Source organism: Geotrypetes seraphini, chromosome 5, assembly GCF_902459505.1.
Source record: "Geotrypetes seraphini chromosome 5, aGeoSer1.1, whole genome shotgun sequence".
NCBI classification, from domain to species: Eukaryota; Metazoa; Chordata; class Amphibia; order Gymnophiona; family Dermophiidae; genus Geotrypetes; species Geotrypetes seraphini.
Genome location: NC_047088.1, coordinates 218,438,532 through 218,451,930, shown reverse-complemented (window position 1 = coordinate 218,451,930; position 13,399 = coordinate 218,438,532). Strand labels below are relative to the sequence as shown.

The 13,399-nt window shown below is 42.4% G+C and overlaps 1 long non-coding RNA gene across 1 annotated transcript in view; it reads left to right on the top strand.

Annotated features, from left to right (window-relative positions):
* The first annotated feature begins 668 nt into the window (after nt 1-668).
* The window catches only part of LOC117360877, a 63,431-nt gene continuing 50,700 nt past the window's right edge, over nt 669-13,399 (top strand). Inside the window, exon 1 of the long non-coding RNA XR_004539543.1 lies at nt 669-791. This is a non-coding gene — a long non-coding RNA (uncharacterized LOC117360877). The remainder of the gene's footprint in view (nt 792-13,399) is intronic.

Genomic DNA, 13,399 nt, shown 5'->3' with positions numbered 1-13,399 from the left:
GCCCCTTTTCTCAGGGCTTGGATCTTCTTTCTAGTGTCCCCTCTGCTTAGAGTAAATCAAGGTTATTATTTATTTGCTATACCGCCTATCATTACGTCTAAGCGGTTTACAATAAATTTAATAAAAACATAACTGATAAAACAGGGGATTAAAGGATAACATTATTACTGGGACACACAGACAAAATTACTTCACATCCCTCCCAAAGGAATAAACCAACTTATGCTCACTTAGAAAGGAGTCTTCCTTATCATGAGGTAGCCAGCTCTTCCTTCTCCCAGGGCTAGACTTTCCCTGTGTAATCTTCCCCTTCTTGGACAGCCTGTTCACCTCTCAAAAGAAATACACCCTTCTCCTTCTAAGTGCTTCTCTCTCTGTATGGCTTTCCCTTCCTTCTCCAAAGGACCTGATTGACTTCAGAGTTGCCCCCTTTTCCTTGCTGATGAATAGCCTACAACTCAAATAGAACAGCCTGCTTCCAACCTTTGGCTAGCAGGCTGAACATTCATATACCAAGCTCATCTCTTCTGTTTGCAGGCTTCAAACATACAGCCTACTCTCCCTTGCAAAGACTCGCAGCCCCACCCCTTTGCTATAGCTGCCTTAATGAGATTAGCAACCTACCTATAAGGCAAGAGATTTGGAACTACCTTTCCCAGAAGCCTTGAGTTCTGCCCTGGGCTGTCTGCTGAGCTAACTTACTTGGCTGTGTTTCCTCTTTCCCTTCCCCATAACACCTGCACAGCCTGACTATGCAGCTTTCTCAAGTACCTGCATCATGCTGCTGTAAGGTAAGAAAGTCTTGTTACTTTACTTTCTATGTGTGGGAAACTTGGGGTCTGCTATATTTCCTAAACACACCAACCCTCATTTTCTCCACCTCACAGAGATGTGACTGGCTTGCTCATATACAGTATACGTGGGGGTGCTGAAAAGTTCTCAGCACAACCAACCACCTTCCAAAATTCTGAGCGTTATTTGGCCACTGTAGCTGAAAAGAGTGTTATTTTGTCAAGTGCCAATTTGCAGAAACAAAATTCGCCATTTTGACATTGTTACAAATCATTGATTGAACCATATCAACATCATTCTCTTCTTGGTTGGGCTGAGAACTTCTCAGCACTCCCTCGTATATCTCTATCTATCTATAAATAGATATATATTTAAGAGGCCCCTCAAATGTTTTGCAAGTCCATATATTTGCTGACTCCTGGGAATATTGTGACCATGTGTGAAATGATGGCAAGAAAACCCCTACAATGTTGAAAATAATTTTGCATGTACCACAGAACATAGTGTGGCCTAGTAAGGTTATAGCATGGTTTTGGATTCCTCTTGCACTTGTTAATACGCAATGATAATCTACAGTAAATCTATTTAATGTTCATCAGACCTCCATTTCAGCTTCTGAAAAAAAGTTCATGGAAGAAATTTATAGTCAAGGAAGTGATTGAGATTCAGTCTCATAGAAAAGTATAACTCAATATCTTCTACGCTGAGAACATTCTTCAGTTGCATGAACAGTGTCACCTTGCAGCAGTGAAAGTGCCCTCGGGGTAAAAGCTCAATTTCAGGCAAGTAGGATGCAGAGCGTTGCTTTCTATTGAAACAGTTGCAGGATCTGTACTTTCTCATTTTCCAATACAGTAATTGATCTCCATTTGAATCTATTGGGCAACATACCTTAAGCAAATGTTTGTACGATCAGGATGGCCACTCAAGAATTTTTATTTATAGTTCAGAACATGTAATCCAGAACATTTGTCTGGATTGTTAAGTATGTATCCAGGCCAATTCTGAGATCATTTTCATGCACCTTTTCTGACTTCACTTGCAATTTCTCCTTAAGTTATTCACTCTTACTTCTATCTCCAGTTACTCGATCTTATATGTTCCACCTCTGCTTACTCTCTGTGCTGTCTATTAAGAGGTTTTAGTGTGCAGTGTTGACTTCTAAGTAGTATACCTAAGTAGAATTCCTATGAGCGACGGAGCTGTTGCTGCCATGGCCGGCGCTAAAAAAACATGCTACGATTTTATAAAAAGGGGAGGGTTAATCATTTTCCTTAATGCCCATTGTGTATTTCTGCCTGCAAAATGAAATCAATTTAATATTTAAGCCTCACTACTTAATTGATAACATGTGTGGGGTTGCATAATGTAATAACTAGCTACATGTGCCAGTAGTGTCACCTATATGTAGATGTTTGTGAAATCACTTTCTTTTTTAAGTGCTGACACCATCACATGGAAGCTGCTGGGTTTGTGGCATTCTTTTTTTTTTCAACATGCTTATGAAAGAGATATTCAACAGCACTCAAGGCCAGATTAATACTATATTGGGCTTTAGGCAAGCATACATGTTTGAGTCTCATTCTTAGGGTTACCATATGGCTCCAGAAAAAGGAGGAAAGATTGAGACATCTGGGTTTTACTTCCACTGAAAGCAATGGAAGTAAACCTAGATGTCTCAATCCATCCTGCTTTTTCTGGAGCCATATGGTAACCCTGCACCAGGGTTGTCAAACTCAATCACATAAGGGGGCTGAAATCTGAAAAAAAGTCTAAGTTGCGGGCCAAATTTTTTATTAAGGTACGCTAACCGATTTAGCGCATGCTAAATGTGCATGTTAATAAAAGAACCTCTAAGTGACTAAGGCTTAGTCTTAGTAGAAGTATAGGGTTACAATGTCTCTAACCCCTCACTGGCTCTGTGGTGTAAACAAATAAATAAAAAATACTTTTCCTTTCTCTGTTAGGTCCTAGTTCACGCTCACTGTCTTAACACCAGCTCTGGCAGGATACACATTTCAAATCTGACATATTGTAATCACAAAACAGAAAATACAATTATTTTTCTACCTTCTTTTAGTCCCAGGCTCTGGCTGTCTTCTGATAACTCGCTTGCCAGGGTCTTCTGCCCATTTGTAATTTTCTTCTTTCTCCATGCTAACCATCCATCTTCCATCTCTGTCCTCCCCTTCCGTTTCCCTTCCCTCCCACAGAGGTCTGGCATCTTTCCTTTATTTCATCTCCATCCCCGCAGCTGCAGCAATGGACCCCACCATCCCCAGATCCACCATCTCTCCTTTTCTTAACTACCCTTTCATCCAGCATCTTTCCCTCTTTCCCCACCATCCCAAGGTTCACCATCTCTCCCATTCTCTTCCAAACTACCTTCCTATCCAGTATCTCTATCCCCCCCTCCACATAATCCCTTGTGTCCAACTTCTCTCCCTTTCTGTTCCTTCCCTCCCTCTATCCCATTGTCCACCATCTCTCTCCCTCTCCTCTGTTTATTTCTTCCCCACTCCCCTCGCTCCCCTTCCCTCAGTCTGGCATATGTACGTCTGGACCCCTCCTTCTCTCCCTGCGGACACTTCTACATTAGGGCCCATCCCCCGTCCCAAAGGCCTGTATATTTTTCCCCTTCTTCTTCCCGGTCTCACCTTCAGATTGGGCCCTCCATTCCTACCCTCCCTCCATCCCGGCTTCCTGGTCTCATCTTCAAAGCAGCCTGCTGAGGATCGTAGGCTGGCTGTAGCGTAGAGATTCTTACAGGCCGCTGTCGACCTTGATAGCACGTTCCCTCTGCCGCAGATCCACCCCTCCTCTGATGTACAGGATCATGTCAGAGGGAACGTGCTACCGAGGTCGACGGCGGCCTGCATGGTTTGCTACAGACGGCCGGCGATCCTCAGCAGGCTGCTTTGAAGAGGAGCAGCAGCGGCAACGATTCTTGCCGGTGGGCCAGATTAAAGTAAAAATAGGCAAATGTCCGGTGGGCTAACTTTTAATACACCATGGGCCAGATTTGGCCCATGGGCCAGAGTTTGACATGTCTGCCCTACACATGCTGCAAGCTTCCATTTATCTGACTCCCTCCCTTTCTGTGTGTCACATTCATTTTCCTTGCCCTCCGCTCCTCACTGTTTTCATTCATGCCCTTTCTGTCATATTTGATATGAGGGAAAGTGCAGAATCTTACCATGAGTATAGCAGAAATATATGTGAGTAAGCATGGGAACTAAGAAGGCACATGTGTCAAAAAGAGCGGCTTAATAATTAGACAGCCGGTAATATACGTGGTAGTACCACGTATATTACCGGCCGTATCGAGATGGAAAAAGAGATTCTCTTTCTCAAAGGACCCTCAGCCACAAGAGGAAATCCGCTCAAACTCAGGGGCGAGAAATTTCATGGCGACACCAGGAAATATTTCTTCACCGAGAGAGTGGTTGATCCTTGGAACGAGCTCCCGGTGCAGGTGATCGAGGCAAACAGCGTGCAAGAATTTAAGAGCAAATGGGATGCCCATGTGGGATCCCTTAGAAGGTTAAGCCAAGGGAACCTGTCACCAGGAGTGGGATCCCTAGGATAGTAGACTTGGGGGTAGGTCAGTAGAGTGGGCAGACCTGATGGGCTATGGCCCTTATCTGCCGTCATCTTCTATGTTTCTATGTTACTCAGTTACAGGAAGGAGATTTGTAAGCCAGTTCTGGATTTCTGTCAACCCTATTCAGGTGCACTTTGGGATCCAGTGGCATAGCAAGGGTGAGAGGCGCCTGAGGCAGTGGTGCCCCTCCCCACCCTCATCTTCGCAACCCCCCCCCCACTCCTTACCCAGTTCTCCCTGCCTCACATCCACCCCTTCCCCTGCCCTGTGCCTCTAGTTGTTCACCGCCGCAAGCATTAAGAACTTCAATGCGCTCTTCTCGATCCCATCATCTCTCCAGCCAATGTCACTTCCTATGTGCGACACCCAGCGGGAGAGGCGACGTGGTCACAAGGAGCACGTTAAAGTCATTGCTTGCGGCGGTGAACAACTAGAGGTATGGGGGAAGAGAAGGGGGACGCGCAAAAGACGAGCGGAGGGGCAGGAATAAGCGAGGCGGAAAGGAGGAGGGGTGCCGGCTCCCCCTTATTGCGCCACTGTTGGGACCTGCAGCACTGCTTTCAGTGGGAAGAGTCCGGAACGACAAACAGCTGACTGAATTGAGATGTGAGTTCAATAACAGGGCTGGCCCAAAATGTCTCCCTGCTGTAACTGGGTAACTTGGCTCTGGAACATTGGTCTGAGAGCACAGGAAGTTGAGCAAATCATTCTTACCCTCCTCCGCCTCTGGTCCAAGCCAAATGTGATAAGGGTGGACTGCCCCCAACAAGTGAGATTTACATGTGATGTAGTGGAAGTATAAATTTAGAAAAAAAAAGTTTTACATTTGAGAAAAGCTTTTCAAAACATTTTCTAACATTGAGGGAACTAGTTCATCTGAAATCTGACGTGCCGTTTCAATTTCCTCCCTTGACTTTCAGAAGGACATTTCTCTTCATCTCTAATGTCATTGCACAAACTGAGAAAGTCATAGGGCTGAAAGAGCAGAAAACTAGCTACTTAAGAAATTGTAGGTCCTTATCTCCAAAAGCGAATTAAGGTTAAGAGTTTTTTATTTTTAATTTTCAATATATTTTTTTGTATCATTAGAACAATAATTACTATGAACCAAGTAGGTTTCATTTGACCATTATGTCAAATACTTACATGACTCTTCCAATATATGACTATAGTCAAATGATCTCTACTGGTCTTTTGAGTACAAGCTAAACAAAAGGTTATAAATAATACAAAATTCAATTCAATAATAATTAGCATCAATATTTTGAGATCATTGAATAACATGCATCTTTTTTCATATAGAAAGACACTTAAATTCACAGATATCATTGTTGAAAAGTAGAGAAGCATTTCAAAATCGGACCTTGTTATACTCCTTTCTGTGCTGTTAAAGTTAATGCCAATAACACTGGAATTCACACCATCAGTCAGATTGTCCAAATAAAACACTAACTCACATATAGTGGCAAAAAATTGGCCATAGCTTTATTATCATTAACAATAAATCTTAATAAAATCAACATTTTCCAAAAACAGTATGGGGCTCATAATCGAAAGAGAAAAATGTCCAAAAACCGGCCCAAGTCGGCACTTGGACAAACATTTCTCAAAACTTCCAAGTGCCGATAATAAAACCAGGTTTTGGATGTATTTCTAAACGACCTAGGCTTTCATAGTGCCGCTCAACGTCCAAAGCTAAACAGGGCATTTCAGGAGGCATGTCGAGGGTGGGAGTTGGGCAGGATGTGGGCCGGCTTAGACTTACTTGTACAGCATGTATAACCGAAAGTTTAACAACAGAGCCTAGATGGAACTTGGACGTTGTGACTTAGACCATGTAAAACATGGTCTAAGTCACAAACACCCACCTAAACTCACCAGATAAGCACTGCAAACACATAACACAGACCCCCACACACTACCCCAGTGATCACCAACCCCCTCACCCCCATAAAAATTTTATTCACAACTTTAAATTTCAGCCTTCAGACCATCATCACCTGGCCGCCTAGCATAGGAAAGCCTAGTCGTCCAGCCCAGAGGCAGCTGAAGTCATCTTGGGGGTGGGTTAAGGACCCTTAGAGAGGAGGACCCATGCCCATAAGCCCCTGTAATCACTGCATTGATACTTAAACATGTGCACTGCCCTATACACCCCCAAAACCCTTTTTTACTGGCATATAAGTGGTTCCTGCAGCCATAAGGGCTATTGGGGTGGTAGATAAGTGGGTCTAGGGGATTCTGGAGGTGGTTTGGGGGGCTCACCATCACCTATAAGGGAGCTGTAGTGAGGAGAAGCCATGGCACCCTTTTTGTGAAGTTCACAGCAGTGCCTGTAAGGTACCCCACTATTTAGGTGGCATGTCTGGGTGTGCAGTCCATCACTTTGGAGACTCCTCTCACGTCCAACAGGGCTTGTTCTAGGCATTTTGGACTTGGAAGGAAAGTTGGACGGAAATGTGGAATAAAGATGGACGATTTAGCGGCTTGGACAATCAGATCGGCAGGACGTATAATTAGACGATTTTCGAAAGTAAAAAATAGTTGGAGGTATCTTTCGAAAATATGTCTTAGGCTCTTTTTAACTTTGGACGACTTGCGAGATGGACGTAAACAGACTTAGACGTCCCTTTCGATTAGGCCCCTCAACGTCTTAGTCACAAAATTCAGGAGCTACTCGGTGTCAAACTAGCTCCTCTTCCAAAATTCTCACCCATACCCCACTTCCGTTTCGGCAAGACTCGTGGTGCCGCAGAGTCCGGCTGCCACCCATGGCAGTGTCACACATGACCAGTTAAACAAAATTAGTCATCAAATCTGTTACATAGCCACACTGATCCACAATTGTTCCCCCCAACATATATTTTTTTCTGCCACATGTGGTGACAGCTTAGCTAGTCACTGCATCACCCCCCCCCCCCCCCAAAAAAAAAATAAAAAAAAAGCTGCGGCCCCGGGAACCAGCATAACAGGCCTCCAACAAATCCTGCATTGAACTCAAAAAGATATCAAGCCCAGTGCCAGACAAATGTACCCCATCTGCCCTATACAACCCAGGGCAGTCAATAGTAAGTAAATCATGGCACAAAACTAAACCTCTTGCAAAACACTTAAGGTAAACTTGTCAATATAATCTAGTATATGAATACCCAATTTTGACAAATAGACTAGACACTGTGGTGCATAAACTTTAGGCATAAAACATGCATAGATAACCTCTTTAACACAAACGAGCCTTGTGGAGTTTTTTCCGTGGTGACTGCTGACTGTAAGAGGAGCCAATGATTGAAGCAGGTCAGCTTAATTGCTGCATGATTCAGCTTAATAGCTGTGTGATACTGGGGGCTTGGTGTTACTACTGTTCCTCCTGTGCTGAGGCTCGTTTGTGTTAAAGAGGTTATCTATGCATGTTTTATGCCTAAAGTTTATGCACCACAGTGTCTAGTCAATTTGTCAAAATTGGGCATTCGTATACAAAACTAAACCTCCCAGCATACCCATAAACCTGGAAATTTCAGAATTAATACATTTGCGTAGACGCTCAATACCTGCTACCTTACGAGCATCTCGCCAAACCAACCAGGGAATGATGCAAGACCATACAAAACAAGTGCCTGGAAAATAAAACGAGGCAAAAAACAAGTCTTGCTTCATTCACCGGATAAGATCCACCCCTCTGCTATAACACAAATCATTATCCCCAACATAGAAAATAATCACTTGAGGTGAGGAAAAATGTCGAGCTTGCAGTAAAGTTTTAAGAAATTGTTCCCACAGCATGCCTCTCAAGCCTAACCAGCGATCACGGACTCCATAATGCACCAGTCCTAGGTTTGGTCCCCAACGAGACTCCTTTGCTCGTCGCTGTGCCCAAAAGACATAGGAATGGCCACAGATCCATATTCAATTATCAGGCAGCAAGGCATCTGTAGGAGAAACTGAAGCAAAACAAGATTAAACACCAGCACTTTCCGGCATAGCTCACTGACTCGACATGATCGTGTTTCAGCCCTATAAGGCCTGCCTCAGAAGTCTAAAATATGAAGTACGTTGTGACTTACATAAAATATACAAACCATAATAAATAATACAGTTAAAACAAAACCTCAAACCTATCATAAATACTATATAGACAACATCAAGCTGTGCTACGTTATTATGGGCCGTGAGGTAAGTGATCCAACTCTCATGGGAATTCTATGAGCATCAGGGCATGTACCTCTCCAGCATGAGAATTTGCGGGAGCCAGTAAGGAAGCCGCTCAGCGCCAAGAAGCAACACTAAATTGCGCTTCTACTCGTGCCACTCAGCAGCTGAAAAAACTCAATTTGTGGCAGCCAGTTAGCAGCAGAGCAGGAGTTTGGAAAGCTTGCTCCTGCCCGCTGCTCCTCCACCAGGGATCGGCAGAGGTATGAGTATAGGGCGGGGAGGAGGGGGCAGAGGTTTGCAGCCATGGCGGCAGCCTGAAAAATTCTGGGTGGGGGCGTTGGCTCGAATATAAACCAGGACCCCCATTTTTGGGCCCAAAAATCCCAATTTATATTTGAGTATATACAGTGCTTATTAGGAAACCAAAGTCCTATCCTGCCTCCCCATTTCCCCATGTAAAAACATGTTTCTTTCAGTCCCAGTGTCTAAATCTGTAGCATGCTATAATATATCTGTTATAACAGTCATGTAAATGATGCATGCTATTGTTTTTAATAAAAGTAATGTTGCATATTCACTGTATCATCTTAAGCACGGCCTCCCAAAATTCACAGTATATCAATTCCAGCTGAATAAAAAAAGAAATAAAAAAAATCCCTGGCCTCTCATTTCATTTGATTGTACTTACTGCCCACCATTACCAATATTACACAAAGCAAAACATTAATACCACTCATTTTGATCCTGTCTCTCAACTTGTCAAATCAATAATTCCACTTGCACAAGAAATCCTTAGGGAAATAATAAAAGGCATCTAGAATGGTGGACAGTACGTTTGTGTCCCATTAAACAGAAAGGACTGTTTTACCATAAGCTAAGCAACCATTCTTGTGTTTGCTTTCCCCCCACTTCCTTCAATCTCTATATACATTTTTTATAGAAATATATAAAATGAATAATCATACAATATTGTAAAAACCTAAAAACTATGCTATCTTCATCATAAAAGTTCAATAATGCATATAGTTAAACATTAATCCATTTGAAAACTGCAATATGGCTTGGTTCTGAGATTAAAGTGGTGGAAAGCATTTTATTTGATAACAATTCTCTACAAAAGATTTTTTTTTTTCATTTAGTAAGAGAAATTGCTAGAGCAAGTATTGTGTTCCGTAAACAAGGCTTTAAGAGTAGAAGTGAAATGACACAACTTCTACAGTGAGAGAAACGCTACATCTTGCTTCTTTTAACTAGATAGTTATTCCAAAGGAACTCTGCTGAGCTACATCCTGGTGTCTACATTGTAGAGGTTATGTTCAAGCCAAGTTGCAATTAATTACTTTACTTTTTTGCTGAATGGCCACGAGGATGGCAATTTCATCTGTCTTTCTTGCTATTCTAGTTCGTACAGCTCATAGGAAGTTAGAAAAGATAACATGAAAAACTTTTGTGAAAAACATTTACGTTCATAAAATAGATATTTGTGCATGGATAATATGCATTGACTGAAAATTGTCCTTTCACACTGTGCTTGCTTTTAGCTATGTAACAAAGCATCCCAGTGGGTGTGTTTAAGAGGGAGAAGTAAAATAACAGATGCATTTGGGGATTTATATTCAGCCCTTGGCAGTCAGCATTTTGCCAGCTTTATTCCCAAATATTCAGTACTGGAATATGTCCAAGTACCAGCATTGAATAGCCAGGCATACATGGATCAACTGAAACACTTGTGCCACTTAAGTGCAATATTCATCACTTAGCCAGCTATGATGAACCACATAATGACACAATGATAGGACTATGTTTCATGTGATCCAATTTATGGGATAAGGGCTTAATAGTAGCACTTAAGTGCTGACTTCACTCCTGGAATGCCCACAAAGGCACTGATTAGGCATTTTCAGGTGCACTGTCCACTGAATAGCCCTGGGTGAGCAATTTAAATGGCCAAGAACCATTTCTGGCCATTTAAATCATTTTGAATATTAACCTCTTTATTTTCAAAAGTAAAGAGTACATGTGAGCATAGAAAACAATTTCAGTTTGCTTCCAGCCACTTGAGGAATTTTTTGGGGTGGAAGTGGTCGATTTTTTGGATTTTCTGGTGTGTTTCAGAAATTAGTACATGTAGATTACATATGTAAATTTTTAAATAGGCATAAGATATTCACATGCCTTAATTTGAAGGTTTTATGTGCATAAAGTTGATTTAGGCCCAGATTCTACTGTATGAATGGCACCTGAAGATAGGCCCCTAGATCAGCATGTCTAGCTGATCTAGGAGCCTATCTTAATTTTCTTAATTAGGTCTCTCCGGTTCATCCCATGATGCACCTGGAAAGGGAAGGCCCACCATTCCGCCACTGTGGAGGCGGGCTTGCTGGCTGGAGGAAGTAAGCATCCCTCTTGCTGGCCAACAAAAATAAGTACTGGTGTGTTTTGAATGGGCTTCGGGGAGGGTTGTGGTGAGGGCATGCCTTGGGGGGGGGGGGTCCAGCAGGAGGGACTGGACATCCCTTCTGCCGATGATCTTGGAAAAAAGCTGGTATTTGGCAGGTTAGACAACTGATTAAGCAACAAAGTTGGATACCTTTTTTGTGAGAATTCGTGGGAGCCAGTTAGGAAGCCAGTCAGCGCTGAGTAGCGGTGCCAAAGCGTGCTCCTGCTCGGTGCTGCTCAGTGGCTGAAGAAAGGAGAGCTCATGGCAGCCCCCGACGATGGGGTTAGCAGCAGGGCAGGAGTGCGGAAAGCTCGCTCCTGCTCGTTACACCTCTGGACCACCAGGGATCAGCAGAATTCAGACAGGACAGGACATGGACAATTTTTAAGGAGGCCACGGCCCCTGTGGCCCCCTATTTCAACACCTAGGTTTTAGAAGGCTTACCATACAATAGAAACAAGGTATGGTGACATCTGTATCTGGAACTTTTAATGTGAAATTCACTGAAGTAACCTCTGGTCTCTCAGCTCAAATGTCTGTGTTAACATCTGAAGCTGCTTGAGCTGATAACTTTTCAGCACCCTCTCCTAATACAGGCTAGAATGTACTGTTTTTTTAAACATCTTTGGGTGGTGGAAAGGGGGTCAGTGACTACTCGGGGAGTAAAGGAGGGTCATGCCTTAATCCCTCCAGTGATCATGTGGTCAGTTTGGGCACCTTTTTAGCATTTAGATGCTTTTAAAACAGGTCTAGCTCCAAATATCTTAAAAAAAAAATAATAAAAAAGCCCAGGACCTTTTGTTTAAGGTTTGGCTATGCCTGGCAAGCATCCAAGGCCTAAGCTCATCCAAAACTTGCCTCTAACACATCCCCTTAGGATTTTGACATACTGGAGACAAAACAGCCAGAAAGATGTCTAGAAAGTCTGTTTTGAGAATGCCCACTTGGACATTTTGACCAGTAAGACATCCAAGTGCTTGTTTATGCTGTCTTTTGGATAACTATTGTTTTTTTTAAAATGAGCCCCATAATGTATAAATTTATACCCACAATAACACAAATGAACTCCACTCTTAAGCCATCTCAGATTTATTGGTATAAATTTTCTTAACCTTTTTATGGCAACAAAGATCTTCCTTTTGAAGCTTGTGCATTGCTATACAGAGAACATGTCAAGGTGCACTTGGAAGCTTTCTTTAATCAACCAGAGGTGCCAAATAAAACTAAGATGTTTCTGCATCTCTGATCCCCATTTCCTAGCCTTTGGTTGTTTCTCTTACTTGAGGCTCTTCTGTCTGTTTTTCTGCAGTACAAAGACTTGAAACTCATACTGAAATTTCTACTAGCAGTGCAGCCTTTGTAATTTTTCCTCTCTACCTCTATGTCTGCTTTTCAAGTTTTTGATTGGTTGGCTTGGAAATTCCATTTATGCATTTATTTGTTTTGCTTATTTATATTTGTTTGATTTTCTTCCTTTTTCAAAAGTAAAGGTATAAAGCAGATTACACGTGTTCAATACTTGATTACCATGCCTCACAAAGCAAGCACTGGCTGTTTAAGAATTCCAAATAAACTCCGCAAAACAAAATCCTCTCAATCCCCCAACCCCCCTCCCCCAATTCACCAAGCTCTGCCCTCCTCCATTGTTCCCTCTAACAAGAATGGCATAACTGTAGCAGCATTAATTCCATCCTCATGGGCCCTGAACTACAAGACCCTGCCACATCATCATCTCACAAATTAAGATTTTTATAATTTGTAAAAATAAGTATGGGAAAGAATGTCATTGAGTATAAGTGTAAAGTAAGAAATTGGTAGTGGAAATCAGAGGGAGGGGGAAAGGTCAGGGAGATGTTAAGTACCAAGGGCCAACTAAAATGGCGCTTAACGCAATTCAACAAGGTGCAAGTACCTTTTATAGAATCACACTAAGCGCCAGTTCTTCACACAGATTTTATGTACACCCATTTAAGCTAGATAAAACCAGTCCTAAATGCCTGTGCCTAAGTTGTGCGCAGATTGGGCTTATTCTATAACAGTGTGCATAATTTTTAGGACCATCCACAATCCGACTTCGGCCACACCTCTTTTCAGATTCATAGACCGCAACTGGTACATATGTTTTATAGAATCGTGCTTCCCAAGTTGTCCATGTAACTTTTAATTAGTGCCAATTAGCGTCATTTTTGAGGTTGTTAATTGAAATTATTGGCACCAATTAATCTAATTAACCAATTAGTTTGTACATGCACATCAGCTGTGTGCACTGATTTGCACACGCAATGTAAGGCGCCATATGCAGAATTGGGGGGCAAGTGCACACATATGTTATAGAACAAAAGCACTTTAGCATCAGAGACACTAATAATTGGGTGTTAAGTGTGTAAGTGCTAGGCACTATTCTATAATATATG